At 37.7% G+C, this 12,106-nt stretch overlaps 1 non-coding gene and 1 pseudogene across 1 annotated transcript; both read right to left on the bottom strand.

The window, feature by feature from the left end:
* Positions 1–476: 476 nt before the first annotated feature.
* LOC137747930 (uncharacterized) lies at positions 477–1,745 on the bottom strand (annotated as a pseudogene).
* A 7,611-nt stretch (positions 1,746–9,356) lies between these two features.
* On the bottom strand, positions 9,357–9,467 carry LOC137714025 (small nucleolar RNA R71). Its single transcript, XR_011065367.2, has one exon. It is a non-coding gene; the product is annotated as a small nucleolar RNA R71 (small nucleolar RNA).
* Between the last annotated feature and the right edge of the window lie 2,639 nt (positions 9,468–12,106).

The following is a 12,106-nucleotide window of genomic DNA, read 5'->3' as shown; positions in this document are numbered from 1 at the left end:
AGTATATCTAAGAATATCTTGGAAACTTTTCTAGGACTAGATATTATCCTATTTGTGTGTATGTGGAGTTGCCTTTATATTTGAATTAAGACATAAAACATTGACAGCTTTCGCTATTTCAATCAAAGTACCTTATTTGAAAGCACCTGTGTCACATCATTGCCTCTGAGCAACAAAATCCTCAAGAACGGATAGTAATGCTTCTTCCTCAAATGCTTCCCATTTATGCCTCCTTCCTTTTGGCTCTTGAGCAGCATTTAAATTATTGTCGTTATCTATATCTAAACAAAAAATATTTGAATGTACTAAAGTACAATACAAAGAATCAATTTGCATAATATCTAATCAATTTGCATACTATCCAATCAATAAATCGAATTACATTTAATGATGAGCAATCTAATAATTTTATAATATCCAACATATGCATGATAAAAAAGAAAACTAAAATAAGATGTTATCATTAACACATAGAGCTAGTTCAATTGCTGGTTCCTAATTGCTCTCCACTCATTATACATTTCCTGAGCCATGGCATTCCTCTTTGCAGTCCACTGGTCAGATGTTCCAACACTACCAACATATTCACCCATCTTCTATTATTGGCAAATTCTCCATTGGATCTATAGACATCTCTTGCCTAATAAGATTGTGTAGTAGGCAACAAGCGGTAATTATTCAACCTTGAATCCTTATCAGATGGAAAGATGGACTCCTTAGTATCGCCCACCTTCCTTTTAGCAAGCTAAAACAGCGTTCAATTACATTCCTTGCCTTAGAATGCTTCATGTTAAAATATTCTTCCTTATTGGAAGTTGTTTGTCCCTCCCATTCAGATAAATGATAAAGTATTCCTTTATAGGGTGCAAGGAATCCTTCACCATTTGTATAACCACCATCTACAAGGTAATAATAACCTAATAATAAAAAATTAAAAAAGACCTTATTAGCATTTTGCAGTTCACAAACAAAACTAGACCTAACTTACAAATTTGAGACTAACTAATAGTCGTACTCGTTGGTACTTTTAAACCATTAGGCCTAGTAATTGCATCATGTAGCACTTTAGAGTCTGATGCGGAGCCCTCCCACCCTGAAAACACATATATGAACTGCATATCCCTTGAACACACACTTAACACATTAGTTACAACTTGACCCTTTCTTGTTCGGTATCTAGGTTTGTCAACTTTAGGTGCATGCACATCAATGTGCTTTCCATCTAATGCTCCAAGCAATTCTAAACAAAAAATAAGCTTTTGTGAATTTATATAAAGGGAATCTCTAGTTAAAGCTTAGGGAAAATTGAAAAAAAAATTATCAACAGACCTTAAAACACTGCCACCTATGATCTGTATAATCAATAGGCACAGGCTGAGGGACGTTTAGTAGGATACCTTGTAATCGCAAAATTCCTTGCAATACACTATTGAAATACCTACTTATAGTCTCTCATGACCCATAAAATCTACCACCAATACTACGATTCTTAGTCTGATGTGCTACTAATTGTAAAGTCATACACACCTGCTCCTCCAGAGACACCAAACCATCATCTTTTACCCTCCCACCTTGATGAAGTAAGTCACATAATATGCCGAAAGTCCTTCTATCCATTCTCAATTCGTTGACACATTCAATATCAGTATTCCCTATTATACCATTCAAATAATACAAACTAATATGTCGTCTAACAAGTGAATGATTAGTCAAAGTGTGTCGTTCAACATGTCTTTGTTTGGCCCTTAGCATCAGCAACACAAGAATCATACAAATGTAAATTGTCGCTAAATGAGACATCTCTAACAATAAGACCAATAAAAGCTTCATTCGATCCATATCTATCCAAACTTTAAAAAAAAAAAAAAATGAGGACATGATACATGTAATATCACTGTTATTAAGGGTGATGGAAAAGAAGCAATTATGATATCAATTGAACTAGATCAAAAGAATTCATGATACAAAGCAACTTGATGACAAAGATGCAAGTTACTAACAATGACAAAATAAGAGACATCCAGTTTGTGTACTGACAATGACATAATAAGAGACATCAAGTTTATGCTCAAGGGATGCATGGATGGAGCATTTGTCTATACTTAAGGGACATCAAGTTTGTGTTTTCAATGCATTTTTATATAGGAGTGATGCATACATGTAGTGCAGGCATGTGAGTGCAGCAGTAAAAGAAAACTAATAAAATGAAAACTGAACAAAGAAATAGATGAGAATGAAACCTTCTTTTCACAAACCAAGTTCTGTTTTGTAAATCTATAATTGCAATTGAATAAACTGCAACAACAATAGAGTACCAATAAGAATACAAGCGAAGCTATACAGGTGCCCTTATCTCAAGGTGATATGCATACAATATGGTTAAAAAAGGTTGAAAATGGCGAGATCCTAGAACAAACCTAACTTTTAATAAGATGTATATTAAGACACTCGATGCTAGATATCCTTAGTTATACACCTGTAACGTAAATTCTGATATTTATGAAAATAAAACTTCACCTTGACCACGTTAAGGCAATGTAGATATCTCTATATATAACCACACCAAAAATAAGCATATGCAAGGATTAGTTCATAAGACAAAAAAAAACTTGAAACTTTAGTCTAACCTAATACCAAAAACTCTAGTCCAACCTGATACCAAAATCTATTGAAACTAGACCTAAATTACAAATTTAGCTTTGCTTCCGCCCTTACAGCAGCAATTTCATGATGATTATCATCATTTTGGTACTGAAAATGGCATAAAATGTGAAAACCCCAAATTCTAATATCAATTTGACCCTAAAAATCAAAACCTAAATTTGTTTAAGTGCAAAGGTCTATTATTGAAAATTTCTCAAACCCAAAACACCTAAATCAAATAAAGCCCAGTAATATCACGATCTGCAAAACAAATCAAATAAATAATGTCGGATTCAAAGTTTACCAGACAAGAGGAGCAGATGAAGGCGAGCAGGATGCAGATGAGGGTGAGTAGGATGCAAAGATAAGGATGAAGAGGACGACAATGATGAAATAGGGCAAGGAGGGAGCAGGGTGAGGATCGAAAGATGTGCGACGACAGTATCTTGCATGATGAACGAGGTTCTTTCTCGCATGAGCGCATGAGGTCTTATAAGTCATGGGGTATTTGGGGTGTTTCGCTAAGAACTCCTAGCGAGGGGTTTAATCCTAGCGAGTCAGATCTAATCCCATGAAACCTAATCCTTGTGCATACCAAACATCAGACTACACTAGCAATTAGTCTAGTCTAGTCCAGTCCCACCTAAGAAGGTCAAACAAACACCCCCTTAAAGTTGTAATCATACTAGGGTAAGGAATTAACCTTCCTTACTAGTATAAATAAAGGCACATTGGGATGGAATAGAACACACCTCACAATTACACATGTCTCTCTTTTTCTCTACTATTGCCACTAAACCTCATGCCCAATTTTAAGGGTTCACCACTCTACTTTTCCCATAAAGTCGGGAAGACTGGATAATGCATGAGAGTTTATATCGACGGTTTTGGATAAGTATTACATATCTTTTGGGTTTATAATTAGACATCGAATTCCCATGTTCAACCTAACTAGCCTCACGAGTGATCATAAAGCGCAATTTCAATGATCATCCGAACCTTGGTGAACGCACCAAGTTTTCAGTTTCTGCCTAGGGCTATGCAATCTTGTACGCAGTTATGTTGGTCTGCCTTGAGGCCCATTGCCACCCAACCATTTCAACGTTTTAGTTGGTTACTGGGTACAAACCTGATTCCATGTGCCAAGTTGCACCGACGTGACATACCAATATGGGTCCTCAAAGAAGGTTGTGAATCTTTGTCGATCATGATTCTCCTTCACACTAGCTCTTTAAAGCCTTTGCATGAGATTTCTTTACCAGTCATTTGCGGATTATCACTTCTATAAGACAATTTTCCCGCCATTAAGGAGAGATAAGAACGTCATCGTTTCAGTAGAATGGATCGAAATTGTGTGGATGTTGCCCATTATGTCTCATCTCGATCCCCGTACTGCACAAGTGTGATAAACAAGTGTGATGAATTCTAACTTTCAGAATGTTGCTCTAGACATATTCCTCTAATCTAACTAAAGTAATAAGATCATACACCAGCTGCAAACATGCCTACAAGGATAAATGTACTTAACAAACATTGAGTCAACATCCTTGAAGGATGTGCCTCCCTTGTTGGATGGTCTGGTACACCTATGGATAGCCAATCAATCTATCTTGGCCTGAAGTATGATAGATCACTTGGTTCATAGGATTCACTTCCCTAGAAAAGGAATATCGATGTCTCAAATCATTTCCATCTCATGAGATTAATCCAGATTACTCCCAAGGCTTGAAGTTCTTGGTCCAGTATACTAGTTTGGATAAGATAATGGAATTGGAATGAGATTATCATCGATGATGTTTTCACTTATATGGTAGCTACCGACATAAATGAAAAGTGACGATATCAAACCGTGTTCCATTGATTAATGACAACATAGAACTGATTGGACAACTGAAATTACAATCCAAGTTAAAATTCCTTACCAAAATGTGTTTAGACCTATCTTTCCTACACTGCCTAAGGTAACCCTTTTGTGTTACAAGTGAGAAAGGATTTGTAATGAGATGAATGGAATAGTGCAATATAATGCATGCCTTACGACGCAAGGTTTTTCTTAAACGCCCTGTGATTGATTGCAACATTACAAATGTGGTTAGTGTTTCTCCATTGGGATATTGATACGGAGATTTACATGTAAGTTCTTGAAGAATTACATGGACTGGTTTAAATAGTTCTAAACCACGGAACACCCTCTCAACTCGTTTGAGGTGTTCACTTGTGGATTGAAACAATATGACGGATGTGGTATACCCTTCAAAGTGATTATTTGATCAATCAGGGATATGAATAAATGTGCATACGTATTAAACTATAAAGTCTTTTTTCGAATTGCTAGAGTTACAGTTTATGTCAATGACATGAATCTCACTAAGAATCTAGAAGAGTTTCAGAAAACTGTCTCGCACCTGAAGACGGAATTTGAGATAAATGATCTTGGTAAAACTCATTTATGCTTTAACCTGAAGTTCAAGCGTTGTTTTGACAGTACTTTGGTCTACTAGTTGAACTACACCCCGAAGGTGTTACCTTTGAGAATACCAATGATTTTCCATACGCTATATGCAAATGAAACCCTTGAAGAGGTTATGGAATCTAAAGTTACAGACCTGAGTTCAACTTTGCGCTTTGTTGTACTTAGCTCATTGCATTAGACACGACATCTCTTTCGCTGTTGATTTATTAATAAAAATGCAACACCGCACCTACACACAACCACTAAATTGGTATTGAAGATGTTTTTCTGCTACCCTGAAGGTACTACGGATTTGGAAAAATCCCAACGCATCCTGAGCAGATCCAACCCCCGTGATCCTTAGAATGATGCTTGTCTTGTTTGTTGTGTTGACACTGGTTACTTATCAAACCCGCACAAGGCATGTCTCTGAATGGTTATGTCTTTACCATTAGGGATATTGCAATATCTTGGAGATCCACGATATGACCTTAGCTGCGAAATCTTCGAAACATTCCAAGACTCACCTCACCTCACTTTTCCACATGTGAGACATAGTTGAGAGCTCTTGTTGAGCATATTCAAAGTACTTGCTGTTTTCGTCCATCGTTGAGTCCCAACGACGATCTATGAAGACTATGCTGCATGTATCAACCCGACCAAGACATGATACATCAACGAAGTCAACGCTAAGACATATTGCGTCTACATCTACATTAGCAAAGCATCAGGAGATTGAAGTCATGCAAGCCGATCCCAGACAACTTTACCGACATCTCACGACGTTACTGCCAAAGTCAACCTTCCAGAAGCTTGTCCAAGGAATTGATATGCCTAACTATTCATATGCAATGCTTATAGTTCTCATTTGGAAGTTCTGTCAAACTCAGGGAGAGTATCCAGAAGTATACTCACTTGATCTTAATGTACTCTTTTTTCCTTTGATTAGGAGCATTTTCCCATTCGATCTTTGCTACCTAGCTAGGTTTTGACAAGGCACCCATCCTGGGCTGGTCATACCCTTATAAGTTCTTCTACTTGCGTCCAGAAGACGTTTAGTTTTGACTTAATGCAACTTCTCACTTTTCTCCTTAGTCTATGGGTTTTTCTCTTACCTTGGTGATAAGTCACATTTTGCATGCATTTATATCTTCCTTATTTGGTGTCTTTGTGATTGTTTTGGATTAAACTAGTCGCGTTTTACATTGTTTTGTGTTAGTGTGCAGCCAAGGTGTAATAAGACCAATTGGAAGGCAAATGAAGGAATGTGATGTAATTCGGCCATATTGGGTGATTTTAAACAAGGCAAAAACATTGAAGTCAATTATGTGGTTCCAACACCAAAACATGCATTCACATGCATGTCACAACCTTGGCCGTGTGTTCCCATATCATCCCATCAGATTATACACTTCTAAACACCAAACATGCAATCACATGCATGATAACATCCATTCCGTGCAGATTCCATGTTTTAACACCCAAAACATCCCTCACATGCATGTCCACAACCTGACCCGTGCATTCCATTTCCCTTCTTCACTTCTCTTTGCAGAAATCCACATGCACTTCAATTAAACATTCCATGCCATTCCATCTCCTTAATGCCCATGCCGTGAGCTTTCTGCCATTCCCAGAGTATTATAACCAATTTCAGGTTATCCACTTCATGCTTGCAGACATTCCACATGCATTTTGATTAAACAAAACACAAACTTGCAGATCTTGTCCATACCATGCGCCCACTACCTCAGAAACCCATCATTCCATCACTTATGCACTGCCATCTGAGTTAAACAAATGGTAGATCCAATCTGATTGTCTCTCCATCATTAGACTCATTGAGAAATTCACCAAGAGAGGGGGATTGCTCACTCGGATCAGATTGGATCACACACACTCCATTTTCACTCTAATTTCTGTCCACCATTCACTCTCATTCTCCCTCTCCATTCCATCTCATTCTCCCTCTCCATTCCATTTCATTCGACACTCTCTCCCTTTCACAGAAACTGTCCATTTCTCTCCATTTATGCACCACTCACAGAAACCATTCGACATTAGTTTCTCCACCCTCATTTACAATCACATTTGGGAACTCCAACACCGAAGGCACTCTTCAAGGAATTCAACATCAGTTTTGCTTCAAGGGTTCCTTCTACTTCATTCTATGTTCATTCATGTTGTGTATGTTTATGTTAAATCTTTTGTAAACATGAATTGTAACTAATCCTCCTCTAGGGATTCGATGTAACCTTGCAAAGTTTGTCATGTAATTAAGTTAGAATGCTCATTTTGTCCATCTATTTCTTGTTTCATTTTCTGTTTTAATGGTGACTTAGTATGTTGATTTTAATGTTTGATCATCATTTGAATTAATCACTAAGTTGTGTAGCCAAGATTAAAGCACACATCATGCATAATCTTGGTAGATATGTGAATGAATGAAGGGAGTGTTTAGCACACATCCTGCCGAATTACTCCCTTTGGTTTTATGAAAGTTTCTTGTACATTACATAATCTTGATTATGAACCAAAGTTGCACATCACAATTAGGTTCATGATTAGAGACATTTGATCAAATCCACACATCATATGGTTGATCATATCCAAGTGAAACAAACTCAAGAAATAGGTAGATGAATGAGTATAAACTAATTTGACAAACATGGACTTAGTTGAGCAATGGTGAAATCGAATCCCTAGTTTCATTTCCATTGATACTATCCCATTACATTAGTTGTTGATTCATTTATTTGTGTTTATTTCATATTCTCATGCTTTCAAGTTACAAAAACAAATCTGTTTATTTAGACTAGTTTGATTCATTTCCAAATCTGCCTAGTTTGTTTAGTTTGATTCATTTCTTAGAGTTCTTGCAAAACAAGTAATTACATAGGTCCAATTAGTCCCTGTGGATTCGACACCCTTACTTATGCCATTATACTAAATATATTCTAGCATTAAGAAGGAAATATACATCAACAAAAATGGCGCCGTTGCCGGGGACTGATTTCAGTCCCTTGTAATTGCTTGTTTGCTTGTTTGCTATTTTGATTAGTGTCAAGGTTCATAACTTGTCAAATTGATAATTGGAAGTTGATTTAAGTTGCATACATTTCATATATGGAAAAGAATCCCTTAGCCATTCCATTATCCATTGGTTTACATCAACTTGCTTTACAATCTGCTTTTGTTATAATCTGTCCATTTAATTGCATTTCGTCCAAATACAATTTCTCCCCATAGTTTGTTAAGTCTTAAGCTTAGAATCTGTCTTATCTTGTGTTTTGAAGCATTTTGAGTCAAGCTCAAACCTAATTTTCGTCCAAAATTGAGTTTAGTGTCAAAACTGCCTAGTTTGTGTTTTTAGGCAGTTTTGAGAGTTTTTAGATTGTTTTGAGTCTTGTGAATCTGTTTTGAGTCCTTTGAGTCTTTGTTTTGTCCAAATTAGTTAGAAAGTGTTTTGATTTGTGTTTCCATCCAATTTCGTCCAAATTAGTGTAGGTGCTCAAAACTGCCCAGAAAGTGGTTTTTAGGCAATTTTGAGTCTTCTAGTTGCTGTTTTGGGTTTTAGGATTGTTTAAGTGTTCTAAGCGTTTAGTTCCACATCCCTTGAGTCTTTTCAAACGTTTTTAAGTTTATTTTTGTTCTTTTCATTGTTGTTTGCTTCTTGATTTTCATTCACACTTGTGTTACTTTGTTTCAGGTAGTATATGTCAAATAAACTTGTTGAGTTAGGCCAAAGAATTGAACGGTTAAAGGGCCACACTTTGGACAACTTTGTGCCATCAAGTTCATCCCTAATCTGTGAGGAAGAGGAAAGGACTTCTCCTAGTTCAACAAGTAAAGGATCTGAGCAATTTGATTGGGAAAGAGAGGAAGAGATGGCGAACAACCTAGATGAGCTTCGAGCTTTGGAGGACTTTGCTCAACCAATCATACCAAACTCACCTTCATGCATCTTGCTGCCCACAGAAGCTAGAAACTATGATCTCAAATCTTCACATTTCCATATGTTTCCTTCATTTTATGGCTTACCTAATGAAGATCCTTTAGCTCATATTAAAGAGTTTTACAATGTTGTGAGTGGTTTACCTTTGCAGGGAGTAAGTGAAGCAAATTTGAGGATGAGAGTGTTTCCTTACACCTTGAAAGATAGGGCCAAGAGTTGGTTGATGACTCTAACACCAGGTTCCCTCACCACATGGGATGCCGTGGCTAAGAAGTTCTTGGAGAAGTTCTTTTCCACTCAAAAGACAGCCACATTAAGGGGACAAATCTTCAACTTCAAACAAGATGATGGTGAACCTTTCAATGAGTGTTGGGAGCGTTTTAAAGGCCTCTTGATCCAATGTCCACACCATGGGTTACCTTTTCACTTACAAATGCAAATTTTCTATGATGGACTAACCCAAACTTGTCAATCAACTGTTGATAATGCAGCAGGTGGAGCATTGAAGAAAAAGAATGCTCAAGAGTCATATAACATTTATGAGATGTTGGGGTCTAATGCTCAACACAAAGACTTAAGGGGTAAGAAAGTTGGAGTCTATGAAACAAGTTCTAACCATGAGCTTTTGTTGCAGGTAGCTAACCTAGAAAGGAAGCTTGAATCCGTGCTCAACATGGTGCCAAAAGCAAATGAAGTGTGTACCATTTGCAACATACCAAGCCATCCTACTCACCAATGTCCATCTAGGGAAGCTTACCCCGAGTATGTTCAAGAACAAGTGAACCTCATGAATTCTTACAACCAAAGACCAAGGAATGATATGTATTCCAATACATATAACCCGAGTTGGAGAGATCATCCCAACTTTTCATGGAAGAACAACAATCCAATCCAAAATTTCCAACCAAAACCTGCCCCTAGTCTAGAGGATACGGTTAAATTGTTAGCCCAAAACACCTTGCAATTCCAACAGTCCACAAATAGCACTCTCCAACAACATTCAGCAGCCCTAACCAAAATGGAGACACAATTGGGGCAGATTGCAGATGCCTTGAACCAAAGAGAGGTTGGGAAGTTTCCAAGCCAACCTGTGATACTCCAAAGGAACCAAGAGCAAGCCAAAGCAATCACTACACTTAGAAGTGGTAAGGTTATTGATAATAGAGTTGGCAATGAAGTTACTAATGAATATGATCATGTGAATGCAGGTGTCACTCAAGGAGACAATGAGAAATCAATTGAGGAACCAAGCCATGCCACTTCCTCACTAGAAGCACCAAATCTTCACAAGGCCGAGAAACCATACACTCCACCAATACCATTCCCTGGAAGACTTGCCAAGAGCAAGCAGGATAAGTCATTCAAAGAAATTTTTGATATACTAAGCAAAGTGAATGTTAACTTACTTTTGCTTGATGTCATTAGGAACATGCCGGCATATGGGAAGTTCTTCAAGGAGTTAAACAGCTATAAAAGGAAGTATGGACCACATGAGAAGGTTGTGGTGTCTGAGAATGTGAGTGCAGTTTTGCAAAGAAAACTTCCACCAAAGCTCAAGGATCCAGGCAGTTTCTCTATCAACATCACCATAGGGGACAAGAAAGTAGAGAAGGCAATGCTTGACTTGGGTGCTAGCATCAACTTAATGCCTTATTCAGTGTACCTTCAACTAGGTTTGGGAGATTTGAAAGCCACCACCATTTCATTACAACTTGCAGACAGATCCGTGAAATATCCAAGAGGTATAGTAGAAGATATTCTAGTTCAAGTTGATAAACTAATCTTGCCTGCAGATTTTGTAGTGTTGGACATGGAAGAAGCTCCTATACATGATCGTGAGTTGCCAATATTGCTTGGGAGACCTTTCATGGCCACGGCCAAGACCATCATTGATGTGCAAAATGGACTCCTCACTATGACAGTGTTAGGAGAGACAGTTCAATTCAAAGTGTTTGAATCTCTTTCTCATCCTTCGTCATCTCTTGATTGTTATGCCATTGATGTGCTTGATTCACTTGTATTCTCTAAGTTCTTGCAGGCACAATCGAATGAACCATGGCAAACTGTTTTGAGTCAATCTCAAGATGAGTTTGATGAGGAAGATGCACTCATGGAAGAAGTAGCTGCTTTGGAAGCATTAGCATTGTATCCTTTCAATGTTTCACCTCGTTTTGAGCCTTTAGAATCATCAATGTCACATCTAACTCCTTCCACTGTTAAGGCACCAAAACTTGAACTTAAACCACTTCCACCACATCTAAAATATGCATATCTAGCTGAATTTGAAACTCTTCCAATTATCATAGCTTCTGATCTCACCCCAAATGAAGAAGATAAACTAATTAGGGTGTTAAAAGAGTTCAAATCTGTTTTTGGTTGGTCTATTGCAGATATCAAGGGAATAAGCCCTACCATGTGCATGTATAGGATCCTTTTGGAGGAAGGAGCAAAAACAAGCCGTGAGCCACAAAGAAGCCTCAATCCACATATGAAGGAAGTTGTTAGGAATGAGGTATTGAAATTGTTAGATGTGGGGATCATATATCCCATCTCTGATAGCAAATGGGTGAGTGCCATTCAAGTGGTGCCTAAGAAGGTAGGAATCACTGTGATGAGGAATGACAACAATGAGCTTGTGCCCACAAAGCCCACGACCAGTTGGCGTGTTTGCACCGATTACAGGAAGTTGAATTCTAGCACTAGAAAAGATTACTTTCCTATGCCTTTCATAGATCAAATGCTTGAGAGGTTGGCAGGTTACTCACATTATTGTTTTCTGGATGGTTACTCAGGTTACAATCAAATTGCAATCGCTCCGGAGGATCAAGAGAAAACAACCTTTACTTGCCCCTTTGGCATATTTGCATACAGAAGAATGCCTTTTGGACTTTGCAATGCTCCAGCAACATTCCAAAGATGCATGTTGGCCATCTTTTCTGACATGGTAGAAAGGTTCATCGAGGTATTTATGGATGATTTCTCAGTGTTTGGTTCCTCTTTTGATGAATGTCTTAACCATCTATCGTTAGTACTTCAAAGATGTCAGGAAACAAATT

The sequence above is a fragment of the Pyrus communis genome, chromosome 2 (genome assembly GCF_041283825.1).
Source record: "Pyrus communis isolate YQ-2024b chromosome 2, ASM4128382v1, whole genome shotgun sequence".
NCBI lineage: Eukaryota > Viridiplantae > Streptophyta > Magnoliopsida > Rosales > Rosaceae > Pyrus > Pyrus communis.
The sequence above is the reverse complement of the archived record's forward strand: the minus strand, read 5'-3'. Positions and strand labels throughout refer to the sequence as shown.